Here is a 12,963-nt window from a genome sequence, read left to right on the forward strand (position 1 = left end):
AAATGAAGCTGATTAACAAACTGTGGCAGGAGTAAACACAAAACATGGCTGGAACTTAAACACTAATACAAGGACATAATCAAACCAAAGAAACATAGCTATAACAGAACATAAACTTGAAAGCACTTAAAACAGAATACAAGAATCATGAGAAACTAAACCTAAGCATTGAACTAAAGCACCACCTGGAAAACAATGATCAGAAGCAAGATCCAAAACACAACAACTTGGAGAACATCAGAATACAGAAAAAACCCAAACAAAACTCAAATAGCTATCATGAGTTTGCAAACAATTACTGTGAATCTTAACCAAACTAATCTGTTTTCTTAATACAAAAATACAGTGCTGTGCCATCTTTAGAGTAACATTTTTAGGCTACATCTAACGTGTCAGACAGCTCTGTGACAATTCCTTGTCACATCTCTACATAAAGTTTGAAGGTCACTATGTTTCTAAAGTGTCAGCAAGAGATAATATGCTGTGACTCTTACTTTATGGTAAGATTTTGCAGTCCAGAATCCTTTATAATAGCATAAGACTGCATATAATCAGCAATGAAACATCACTGTTCTTTAGTTACCACTTTTGGCTGTCTGAACTTTCACTATGTTGGGACCCACAGCCATGAGTTACAAAATTAAAGGCCAGTATGAACGTTTCTGGAACTTTCAAAATAAATCGCATTAACCTACTTCCAGCCAGCCAGGAAAGGGGATAACAGCGGACTTCCCGTGATGTCACTGTCTGTATAAAAACAACCCCTTTCAAATGAATCGATCTCTTCCACACCGGTGATGACTGGGACAGGAGGGACACAGCGTGCCAATCTCTCTTTGCAGGCAAACAGACATAACTCTTCAAACCGTATCCAAGAGTGTCATAAGATCACGCTGTCATATACAATAAGTTAAGTACGAATGAATTGCTGTTTGTCTATCGGGTATTCATTCATGAAAGGGGGTAATTAAGGTACAAGCGTTGCTTGACCTTCTCTCTGAGATGTACAGAAGCAAACTGTTTCCAGAGAGTTCCCAGCAAGCCTAGTGAAGCAGTTTCCCAAAGGAAGGACAACGGGACGCATCACCATGGTTACAGCAGTAACTGTGCAGTTTGGTCAGCAGACAGAGCGAGCCACCCAACAGCTACAGAGATTAGCTGAAGCTAAACGTTTGTTCACAGAGCTTTCTTCAAACTTCGTCGTCGCCCGGACAACTTTTCCTCAGCACAGTTCACATACGAGGTTAGATTTGGGCCGAGTGGTAGAAATAGTTTAGAAAGAAATAATCTAAACGTTTTTCATTTTTTGAAGTTTGGTTTTGTTTGTGTTGAACTCCGCTATCTTAGTGCTAGCATGCTATCTGCTCAACACGTGCTCAGTTTTGTGTTCTGTGTTTGTGTGTTTTTAAAGTTAAGACAAACTTTACTTGAAGGGCGATTTTTAAACACAGAAGATTTATCATAACGCGCCGTCTGCCCTTATACATTTTAACCCTTTTATTAAAGGTATTTTAAAGGTGTGTGTTCGATTCTGATGATAAGCTATAAGCTTCTTTTGTTAGCTTTAACTGCTAACAGCTAAGAACACGTGCTTGCCTACTAAGATCATTTCCCCAAAAAAGGTTGCTAGTTTTCAATCAAGTAAAATATTTTCCTAAACATTGTTTTGCTAAACGTGATAACTAAGTAAACACCATTAAGCCCCATTTCTCCAGAAAGATTTGGTTCTTTTTCAAAATATTTCCTTAAATATTTTAGTATTTCCTACATAATATTTCTTTAAATATCATTTTAATAAATAAAGGCAGCTAATGAGACACCGTTGAGAATTGGTCATCCAGAAAGTTGGTTTTATTCAGCAGGTCATTCTTTAAAACAATATTTTATTAAAATAATATTTTATCTGATCTTGCATTATGAATGGTTGTCTAAAGGTTGCCGATTATTGCCTAAGTTGGTTCCAAGACTAACTTAACTTCATTTCAAGATTCTTGAAGAAAATCCTTGGTTCTCAAACATAATTAACATTGCATTGTAATGTTGCATCACTCTTTCGGTCATGGTTTTCAACCATCTTTGATGGTTGTCAACTTGTTGATATTGTACATAGCCCATTAGTCTTCATTATTCTTTAATTCTGCTTGATAGTTTAGTTGGATTGTTTTAGCATAGTAAAGAGTTTGTTGATTGAAATATTTTTGACTTGAGTTGACTTATTTTTGTAAATAAATTCTTGTATTTTAAGAAATTGTGTGAATTCATTCCATATATGTGCAGAGTTTTGCTGTTCAACAATGTCAGCGCTTGGCTTATCCCTTTCAATTTTGTCCTAATACCACCGCCTTATTGGGCTGGTATTCACAGGACAACCCTGAACAGGCCGAAATATTATTTGATAAAATATTAAAATTAAATATTAAATAATATATTCATATTCATAATCACAACAACTAAGACTGTGTATAAAAGCTACACAAAGTAAAATGTATTATGTCCTCTCTAACTCTCTCTACCTTGCACTGGCACTTAACTCCTTTTGTCTGTGTAGATCAACATACGTATCAGATGTTTGCCCACTAGAATGAGCAACATGTGTTACATGGAGCTTGGACACAACTGCAATTTTTCACATGGTGCATGTTAGCTTAAATTGGCAACAAACATACCATTTACACAAGTGTTCTACATTCTCTACTTTCCTGATGCCGTCGCCATGGATAAAACGACATGTAAAATCATTTAAATCTGTGCCTTCTTTGAACCTCCTGCTTACAATTGCTGACTGGTCCAGAAGCATGTTTAAATGCTTTCTTTACAGAGGGGCTGGACCTAACATATGGGTTGTACATGTACTTCCCAAACTGAGACAAGTAAACCAAATTTTTAAGATTGTTTTCCTGAACTGTTCCATCTACAATTGCGTTGATATGGAAATAGGACCACATAGTGTATACTGCTCTTCATGTGGGCTGACATCTCTTTTTTTTGTCTCCTCTGAATTAGTCTTCCTCTTATTCAGCCTTCATTATGATGTCATATAGAATCCATCTTTCTCTATGGCATTGAATGTGCTCTTATGAAAATAAAAGAAAAAAATGTTTTTATCTGTTCATGTCTGAATGTCCTTTGAGGCTTAAGTGCTTTAAAGCATAGGGAGAACCAGGTCAATCTCCACTGCTGCTCATTATCTTGTCCTGTAAACAGCAGACATCCACAGACAGGGAAGATATTTATTGTACCTCTGATGGCGAAGTACATCAATCTGTTTCACTGTGCTCTGCTTTTATGATTTATTTAGTGTTTCTTCAATGGTTACATCCTTCTGGGCATACATTAAATGCACTTATACAGCAAACAAATAGACCTATCCTATCCTTTTGTGTATGTGAGTGTGGGCAATATGTATCTGCATGTATGACTATAAATAGACTGATCCTTAAAAGTCCCAAATGTTCTGTATATCTTCAAGAAAACTAGATCAAAATCATCACTGAGATTTGAACAAAGTCCTAAAATTAGAAAAACGTAATTACATTCAAATTTGAACATGCAATGCAGATAATGGAAATAGGTTGTATTAGTGATATAAATATTTTAGTATTGCCCGTAACAGTTGATGATAGGTTTCCCTCAAATCAAATGGTACATTCAGAATCAGGTGCAGTCATGTGTGTACAGGGAGAAGAGGAGTGGGGATAGAACACACCCCTGGGGGGCACCAGCAATTATTGATCTGGTGCGGGAGAAGATGCTCCCCAGTCTCACCTGCTTCTGTCGGTCCACTGACAAGTGGAAGCTGGGACGTTGAGCTGAGCGAGCTTCTGGTGGAGGATGTCTGGTATGATGGTGTTGAAGGCCGAGCTGAAGTCTACAAACAGGATCCTGGCGTACGTCCCTGGACGGTCCTTAATCCTAGGATTAAGTAATTGAACAGGCCATAATCCCAGGATGGTGGGTTTCTTGGGCACTGGGATGATGATGGATCACTTGAAGCAGGAGGGGACCTCACACATCTCCAGTGACTTGTTGAAGATCCGGGTGAAGATCAAGGCGAGTTGATTTGCACAGGCTTTCAGGCATGATGGGGAGACGTTATCAGGTCCTCCAGCTTTCTTTGCTTTCATGCGCTGAAAGAGCCTATTTACATATTCCTCAGAGATCTTTAGTGCAGGCAGAGGATCTGAAGGTAGGGGGTTGGTTGCTTTATGGTAAGAATATGTTCCTGAATGAGGTGTGGAGGAGATGGTTTGAGGTGTGAACGGCTTCCTGTCATGTCTGCAATAGAAGCCATTCAAATGCTTAGCCAGGCAAGGATTCTGTTCAGGATGGGTGGGGGGGGGGGGCTCCTATAGGCAGTCAGGTTTCTCAGACCGGTCCATACAGCCAAAGCATCACCAGTAGCAAGGCTGTTCTTTAGCTTCTCACTGTAGCTTCTCTTGGCTGCTTTGATCTCTTTTGTTAGTTTGTTCCTGGCCTGCCTGTAACGTGCCCAATCTCCACTGCTGTGAGGTTCTTCCTTATCCCTGTGCAGGTTCCTGAGATGTGGAGTAAACCATGGCTTGTTATTCCCAAAGGTGCAGAAGGTCTTGGTCTGCACACACATGTCCTCACAGAAACTGATGTATGATGTCACCACATCAGCTAGTTGGTTTAAGTCAGTGGCTGAAGTTTCAAAAACAGTCCAGTCTGTGCATTCAAAGCAGGCCTGTAGCATCTGCTTTGATTCCTCAGTCCACTTCTTAACAGTGTGAACCACGGGTTTGGAAGCTCTTAATTTCTGCCTGTAGGTTGGGATGAGGTGGATAAGAGAATGATCTGAAAATCCCAGAGCAGCCCTGGTAACAGCATGATATGAGTCCTTTAAAGTTGTGTAACAATGGTCCAGTGTGTTTTTGTCTCTGGTGGGACACTTATTATTCTGTCTGTATTTGGGGAGTGCATTGGAGAGGTTTGCACTGTTAAAATCTCCCAGTATTATGATGAAAGAGTCCATGTATTTTTTCTCCACGTCTGTAATCAGCTCAGCGGGATGTTTTTCAGCGGCAGAGGTGCAGCCATGCAGTGGAAAAAATGAGCCAATTATTATAAACGAGGAAAACTCTCTCGGTGAATAAACCGGTATACAGTTTATGGAAAATTACTCCAGATCAGGACTACATGTTTTCCCCAACACTTTTATGTCTCTGCACCAACCTTCATTTATATAGAAGCAGATTCCGCCTCCTCGCCTCTTCCCTGAAAGCTCCGCGCTGCGATCCGCTCTGAACAGCTGGAAGCCCGGCATGAGCAGTGCGCAATCCAGGATGTTTTCACTCAGCCATGTCTCTGTAAAGCAGAGAACCGCCGATCCACGGAGGTCTGTGTTTTTACAGGTGAGAAGAAGCAGCTCGTATATCTTGTTACCTAGAGAGCGGACATTTGCCAGATGGATTGAAGGCAGTGGTGTGCGAAGTCCTCTTAGGCGGAGCTTTACCAGCACGCCAGCATGCTTTCCCCTCCGCCGCTTTCGGTGCAATATTCCATAGAGTGCCGCGGCTCCGCTTGCCAGAAGCTCAGTGAAGCTTGAATTGACGAATGATGGAGAAAAAATCTCAAGAGAGGACTCTCTGATGTTGAGAAGTTCCACTCTGCTGAATGAGACCACAGAATTGTGGCCCGAGACCACAATACCGTGGCTCGAAAAACATACAAATAAAACACAAAATACACAAAGAAAGAGAGAGCGAAGCTCCGAGGCTGCCATCATCGGCACCATCTTGGTATTCAGGTCTGTTCACATTATTTTAGTTGGAATTTTATCATATACTTGGCAAGGAACTCATTTTTTAGCTATTCCTTGGTTGAATAACTTCTGTGCTCAAGGCTTGTTGTCTTGTATAATGATCTACCTCCTCATAAGATATTTAACGCCCCTCATGTAAGAAAATCACATGACTCTCAAGACATGAAGCTCTGCTTGAAACAGCTTTATTTAATTTTCTTGTTGTCATATAGTCCAACTATACCCAAGGTGCTACATTTTAATAAAACATTGTGGCTGGTATTGCTTAGCTGGAGTTTTGAACTCTAATGCCAGTCTTTTTTTTTTTTTACTTTTCCATTTTAAGTGAATCCAGACACCTGACAGTGTGTCATTAGGCTGTATGTTGCTGATAGAAGGCTACCAGGTTTGATTTTTTTATCCACCAAAACGTCTGAGTTTGGCTTTATTTGTTGTCTGACCCATTATAGACTGGTTCACATGAAGTTCACTACCTTTTTTAAAAATGTCTTGTCACAGGAAGTTAGAGGCCCTTGGGTGCTCATCATTTTCTTCGCCCCTATCTTTTAATTTTTGATGTATGTTTTGTTTTGATATAAGATCAACTGTCATTCTTTTTTATCCTTAAAAAGTAATTGTAATGCAATCTCTACAAAAAGTGGCACAATCATTTATATCCCCTATGGAATTAAATCAATGTTCATACTTTACGATTCATAAAGGGTACTGGAAAACTTGTTTTCCTCTTGCATCTTGGACATTTGCAACATTTTATATCTTTGTCAAGGTTTACTACTCACCTTTATGGCATCAGCCATTCTGCTCACATGTATTTACAGTCACTGGCCACTTTACTAGTTACATTCCTTCAAATATTGTCTAAAAAAATAGCAAATTAGTCAATCACATGGCAGTGACCCATTGCAATTCATCATCTATACGTGGTGAAGACAATTTGCTGAAGTTCAAAGTGAGCATCATAATGGGTAAGAAAGGAAAATGGGAAAGAAAAATCTGCTGGATTTTCATGTACAACTATCTCTCGGGTATACAGGAAAAGAAAGAAAATATCTAGCTGCAGTAGAATGTACAGAAATGCCTGGCTGGTGTCAGACAACAGATAAATAAATGTCAGTGTAGCTCTTCAAAACATTGCAGACACATGTTGATTCTTTTGATGGGACCCACAGCCATGGTTACAACATGAAAGGCCAGTACAGACTTTCCTGGAACTTCCAAAATAAATTGCAGTAACCTACTTCCAGCAACCTCCGATGATGCCACTGGCTGTATAAAAGCACCCCCTTTCCAATGGTCCTATCTCTTCCACACCAGTGATCATTGGGATAGGGGAGGCAAACGCGCTAATGTCTCTTTGCTGGCAAAAAGACATAAACTCTTCAAACTTGATCCAAGGGTGTCATACAATCATCGATCATATGCACTAAGTTAAGTACTGATGAATTACTGTTGAAAGACTCCGGTATTCATTCATAGAAGGGGTAAATTAAGGTAGAAGCATTGCTTACTTTCTCTCTGAGGCCTGCAAAAGCAAACTGTCCCAGAGAAGTCCCCAGTAGAGACACTGCTTCTACAAGCCAAGTGTAGCGGTTTTCCCTGCCTGAGAGAAGGACAACAAGTAGTCGCATCACCATGGTATTGTGCAGTTTGGTCGGTCCGACAGAGCGGGCGCCCAGCCACTGCTCCAGAGGTCAGCTGGAAGCTAATCCATTGTCCACAGAGCTCTCTTCAAACTTCGTCGTCGCCCGGACAACTCCTCAGCATGGTTCATGAGGTTAGGTTTTGGTCAGAGAGTAATAGTGAAGGATTTGGATTGAAATGATCTAAACGTTTTTCATTTTTATGAAGTTTGGCTTTGTGTTGAACTCAGCTATCTTGGTGCTAGCAGGCTATCTGCTGCACATGTGCTCAGGTTGTGTTCTTTGTTTGTATTTTTTTAAAGTTAAGACAAACTTTATTTAAAGGGTGATTTTAAACACAGAAGATTGGCCATAACGCGCCGTCCACGCTTATGCATTTTAACTCTTTTACTGATGGCATTTTTAAACGTGTGTGTTTGATTCAGGTGCTAAGCTATCAGCCTCCTTTTTTAGCTTCAACTGCCAACAGGTAAGGACACGTGCTTGCTGCCAAATAATATTTACCCAGAAAGGTTTAGTTTTCAATCCAGTAAATAATGTGTCCCTAACATCATTTTACGAAATTTGATAACTAAGTAAACACCATTAAGCCACATTTCTCCAGAAAGATTTGTCTCTTTTTCAAAATATTCCCTTAAATATTTTACCATTTCCTTTAATAATATTTCTTTAAATATTATTTTAATAAATAAAGGTAGTAATGAGACCCCATTGAGAATTAGTCATCCAGAAGGTTAGTTTATTCAGCAGATCAATCTTAATCTTATTTTATTAAAATAATATTTTATCTGATCTTGCATTGTGAGTGGTTGCCTTAGTTAGTTCCAAGACTAACTTCATGTCACCCCCGGATTCTTCAAGATAATTTTTGGTTCTCAAACATAATTAACAATGCATGGTAATATTGCATCACTCTTTCGATCATGGTTTTCAATCATCCTTAATCAACTTGTTTATATTGTACATAGCCCATGAGTCTTGGTTATTCTTTAATTCTGCTTGGTAGTTTAGTTGGATTGTTTTAGCAGAGTAAAGAGTTTGTTGATTGAAATATGTTTGACTTTGAGTTGACTTATTTTTGTTAATAAATTCTTGTATTTTAAGAAATTGTGTAAATTCATTCCATGTGTGTGCAGAGTTTTTGCTGTTCAATAATGTCAGAGCTCGTCTCACACCTTTCTATTTTGTCCTAATACCACCGCCTTACTGGGCTGGTATTCACAGGACAACCCTTAACAGGCCGAAATATTACATGATAAAATATTAAAATATTAATATTAAATAATATTCTCAGATTCATGATCCTAACATTGGCGTCCCTGGGTGGGCATTATCATGAACAGCTTGCACTGTACATAAATGCGAATGAATAAACCACAACTGCACATTATTGATGTACCAAGTGATTAGCTTAAAACCTGCTGTCACTGGTCACAGTAGGACTCAAAATATCCGAGTTCTAACATCAGTTGTCACTGATCATATTTAAGAGTACAGTATGACTTGTGACATTCCAGGAGTTCACAATTTTAGACTTTCATCAAATTAATAACTCCAATATCTCCGTGCTAGTAACAATCAACTCTGCTACATAGGGAAGATTTTAGATGTTCAGACTCAGTCTGGTTTCTTCTGTGTAAGCAATAACTTGAGACTTGGTTTAACTTCAGTTAACCTCACTGTCCAGACAGTTGCTACACTTTTTTTTTCCAGAGGCTGTGTTTTGTGTACGACCACAATCTCAAACTGAATTAACTTTGCAGTTAATTTTAGTATCTGACCTAATTTAATAGCAAGGTGTACCCAGTAAGGTGGCCTGGGACTGTAAATTGCTCAGTTTTATATAGTTTTGTATATATTTAATTCACTGGTTATCGATTGTGGTGGGTAGAATAGCTTTTACTTGAGTAAATGTATCATTATTATATTCATTCATTCATCTTCTATACCGCTTATTCCATAGTGGGTCATGGGGGAGCTGGTGCCTATCTCCAGCAGTCTACGGGCGAGAGGCAGGGTACACCCTGGACAGGTCGCCAATCCAATGCAGGGCAACACAGAGACATACAGGACAAACAATCGTGCACACACACATTTAGACCTAAGGGCAATTTAGACAGACCAATTAGCATAACAGTGTTTTTGGACTGTGGGAGGAAGCTGAGTAGCGGTGAGAATCCTTGCATGCACGGGGAGTACATGGAAACTCCGTGTATAAAGACCCCCGGCCAGGAGTTGAACCCAGGACCTTCTTGCTGCAAGGCAAAAGTGGTACCAACTGTGCCACCGTGCAGCATTATTATATCATCAATATATTTTTTACCTAAGAAGAAATATAAGGTACTATAAGGTAATCATTTGAGAAAAAAGTATTTGGTAAAGACTACTCAAGTACTGAGTAACTTAACCATAACATCTCAATTAATGAAAAAAAAGGATCCAAGTGCAAATTCTGTTATTTTCAATAATAAAATAAAAATATGAGTAATAATAGGTAACCTCAAAACAAATTAACAAACTCAGGTGTAGAAACACACACTTTCAAATCTAATTTTGTTCACAAGATAGAGCTTTTGAAGTTCAATTACAGCAGTGCAAATTACTTCTAGTGATAATCTATACTTTTTAATCTATACTGTATTCATTTGACCCCCAAATGACACAGCAGGCTCAGCAGATAGTAAATAAAATTAGAACAATGAAGTCTCAATTCAACATAAACTGAAGATGTGTGTCTGTATCTGCAATTTTGGTTAAAGCATGCTTCTTCTTCATTTAATGAAGTAACTCAAAGTGGTAGAGTAGCCTGAAATTTTACTGAAGTTGGAGAAGTGTTACTTCAGAATATTCTTACTGAAGCAGAAGAAAGCAAAAGTATGGTACAATAAAATTACTCCTAGAAGTATTTTCTTTTTTAAAACTTTAAAATATTACAGAATAACTGTTACTAGTTACTACCCACCTCTGGTTTAATAATAATGTAGCACATTTGTAAATATAAAAAAAAAACTTTTTATGCCTTGTAACAAATTTCCACATTTTAACCCCTAGAAATAAATATTCAGTTTTTTATATTTTAGTACAATACCACCCTTTGCATCAACCATGCATTCTTACACTCACCATCAAGTTAGTTAAACAAAAGTGCTTACTTTTATAATTTTAGTAAAAGCTAGTGTTTATGTGGGTGCTGAGTCACGTTGGCTCAAGTAGATAATGCTAACTTCAACAGAAATTAACATTTTATTCTTTTTGGCTGTGCAGCAAACACATAAATCCCAACCAAATGCACAAAACATTCATGACCTGGTCAAACAATGTTTCATGCAATTTGCCCAAACCTTAAAGTTTTGACAAGTATACTATTTTGAAAATGAACAAAACTGTTTCAGACATCATCAGTTTTTAGCTTTTCATATGTGTGTAGAAGTAGTAAAACATTAAATGAAAACCTCTATTGTTAATTTTGTTTAGTAAATAGGAGGTGGTGAGGGCCTTATCCATGGAGTATTACAATATTGGAAGTGTTTCATACCCAAATGAAAGACTGGATCTCGCTGCCCTTTAAATTGTTAAATATATCTGAAACAAAATATATTGCCACCTTACAGATTTTACAGTTTATGAAGTCTCTTGGTTTTGCTTGACCTGTATTGTTTTTTTTCCATACCTGGTACCTTACGTACCTTAATGATGAAATTTGGAATACTGTGTATAACTCAGTTTAATTCAGTTTATTTATATAGCACCAATACATGCGGTCAAAAGGTTTTCTTTCAACCAATTGCAAGCCATAACACAATGCAAGCAAATTGCTTCAAGTCATTGACTTGCAGCAGTCACTCCTCCTGGATGAGCAGGTAGTGACAATGGAGAATCAATTGCTTTGTGTTGTTGACTTTGCAGCAATGCCTCAAACTGAGCATACATGTAGTGACAGTGGAAAGGAAAACTCCCCTTTGACAGGAAAACACCTCCAGCAGAACCAGGCTCAGTGTGAATGACCATCTGTCATGACCAGCTGGGGGTTTAAGAAGAAAGAACATACTCACAAAAATAAAACACAGAAGTAATGATCCAGGAGTACTTTTTAATGTTAAAGAACAGTAAAATGTTAATGACACTACTAGCTCCTTTAGTGGTGTTACTTAAGAGAGAAACACATTTAAGTAGATAATATCTGAACCAGTTTTCAAATTTATAGGATACAAATAAAATACAAATAGCACATAAAGTTAGTCTCAGTAAAAGCTCAGCCAATAATTGTATCTAGGAGAGAGACAGGGTTAAACACTGGTGTATCAAGTGTATCAACTTTAGAAGGAAAACATAAAGTTGTTGGCAGCAGTAGCTTACCCGATGCCCCCCTCCAGGAAGGTGTCAAAGCTAAACACAGGACAGATGAAGCTTCTAGGCAGAGAAAAAAACAGTTCAAATTTGAAATAACAAAAAATAAGGAATCGCAGGAGAGTAGTAGTAGAAAGAGGTAATTATGTCCTCCAGCAGCCTAAACCTCTAGCAGCATACCTACATAGATAGCTCAAAATAACTTAAGCCTAGTCTTAAAAGTAGACAGGGTGAACTAAAACTGGGAGTTGGTTCCACAAGAGATATAAATAATGGATGTTTTTAATTTTTTTTAGTTAGATGAAATTAAAATATAACAGGCTAAATTTGTGTACAGCAATAAGGAGAACGAAAGAGTATAAATAGATGCATGAAGAGCATGCAAAGGATAAGTCGTAAAAAAGAAGATGATGAAAAGCATACAAAGGGGTAGAAAAGGAGAGTGAGGAGGATAAGTGTGATTAAAATGGACAAAGATGAATGCGAATAATACAAATTTGTCATAAAGATGGATTAATAGGATAGGTAAGATAAAAGGTTGTCTTAAAATGACATGAAGGGGATGAGTTGTATAGATGAGCAGGAAGGGTATGAAAAGTGGTCTTAGAAAAGGATAACGAGAATAAGTGGCTTGAATGAAATAAAAAAATGGGTCATAAATAAGGATGAGAATTATGAGTAGCATGAAAAAGGCGTTGTTAAAAGAGATAAGGAAAATGAGGGGTATGAAAAAGGTTATGACCCCATTTCATACTAATCATTCTCTTTAAGATAATGAGTGGTATGAGAGGAGGATAAAGAGGATGAGTTAGATGAAAAGGAGTCATGCAAAGGGATGAGGAGGTTTATTGGTATGAAAATGGTTCATAAAGAGGGATAAGGAAAATGGGGGAAATGTTTTTATATTTTATTTAATCTTTATGTACCAGGAAGCCCCTTTTGATCAAACGTTTCAAGGGAGACTTGGCTGAGAAGGGACCATGAAAGAATAACAGGCAGGGAGGATGTGCTGCATGATTGAGTCAGCTAGGCTTGCCAGGGTAGAGATGTACTGTAATTTTGGTATTTCTCTCCAATCTAAGTTAATACACTAACTCCCTATGTGTGGTCATTTATAATAGATTTTAATAGATTTAGTAAGTGATTGTGACTGCCACCAAAAAATATAAGAATGTTCTAATTCTAATAACCACA

This window comes from Girardinichthys multiradiatus, chromosome 2 (assembly GCF_021462225.1).
Source record: "Girardinichthys multiradiatus isolate DD_20200921_A chromosome 2, DD_fGirMul_XY1, whole genome shotgun sequence".
In the NCBI taxonomy this organism is placed as follows: Eukaryota; Metazoa; Chordata; class Actinopteri; order Cyprinodontiformes; family Goodeidae; genus Girardinichthys; species Girardinichthys multiradiatus.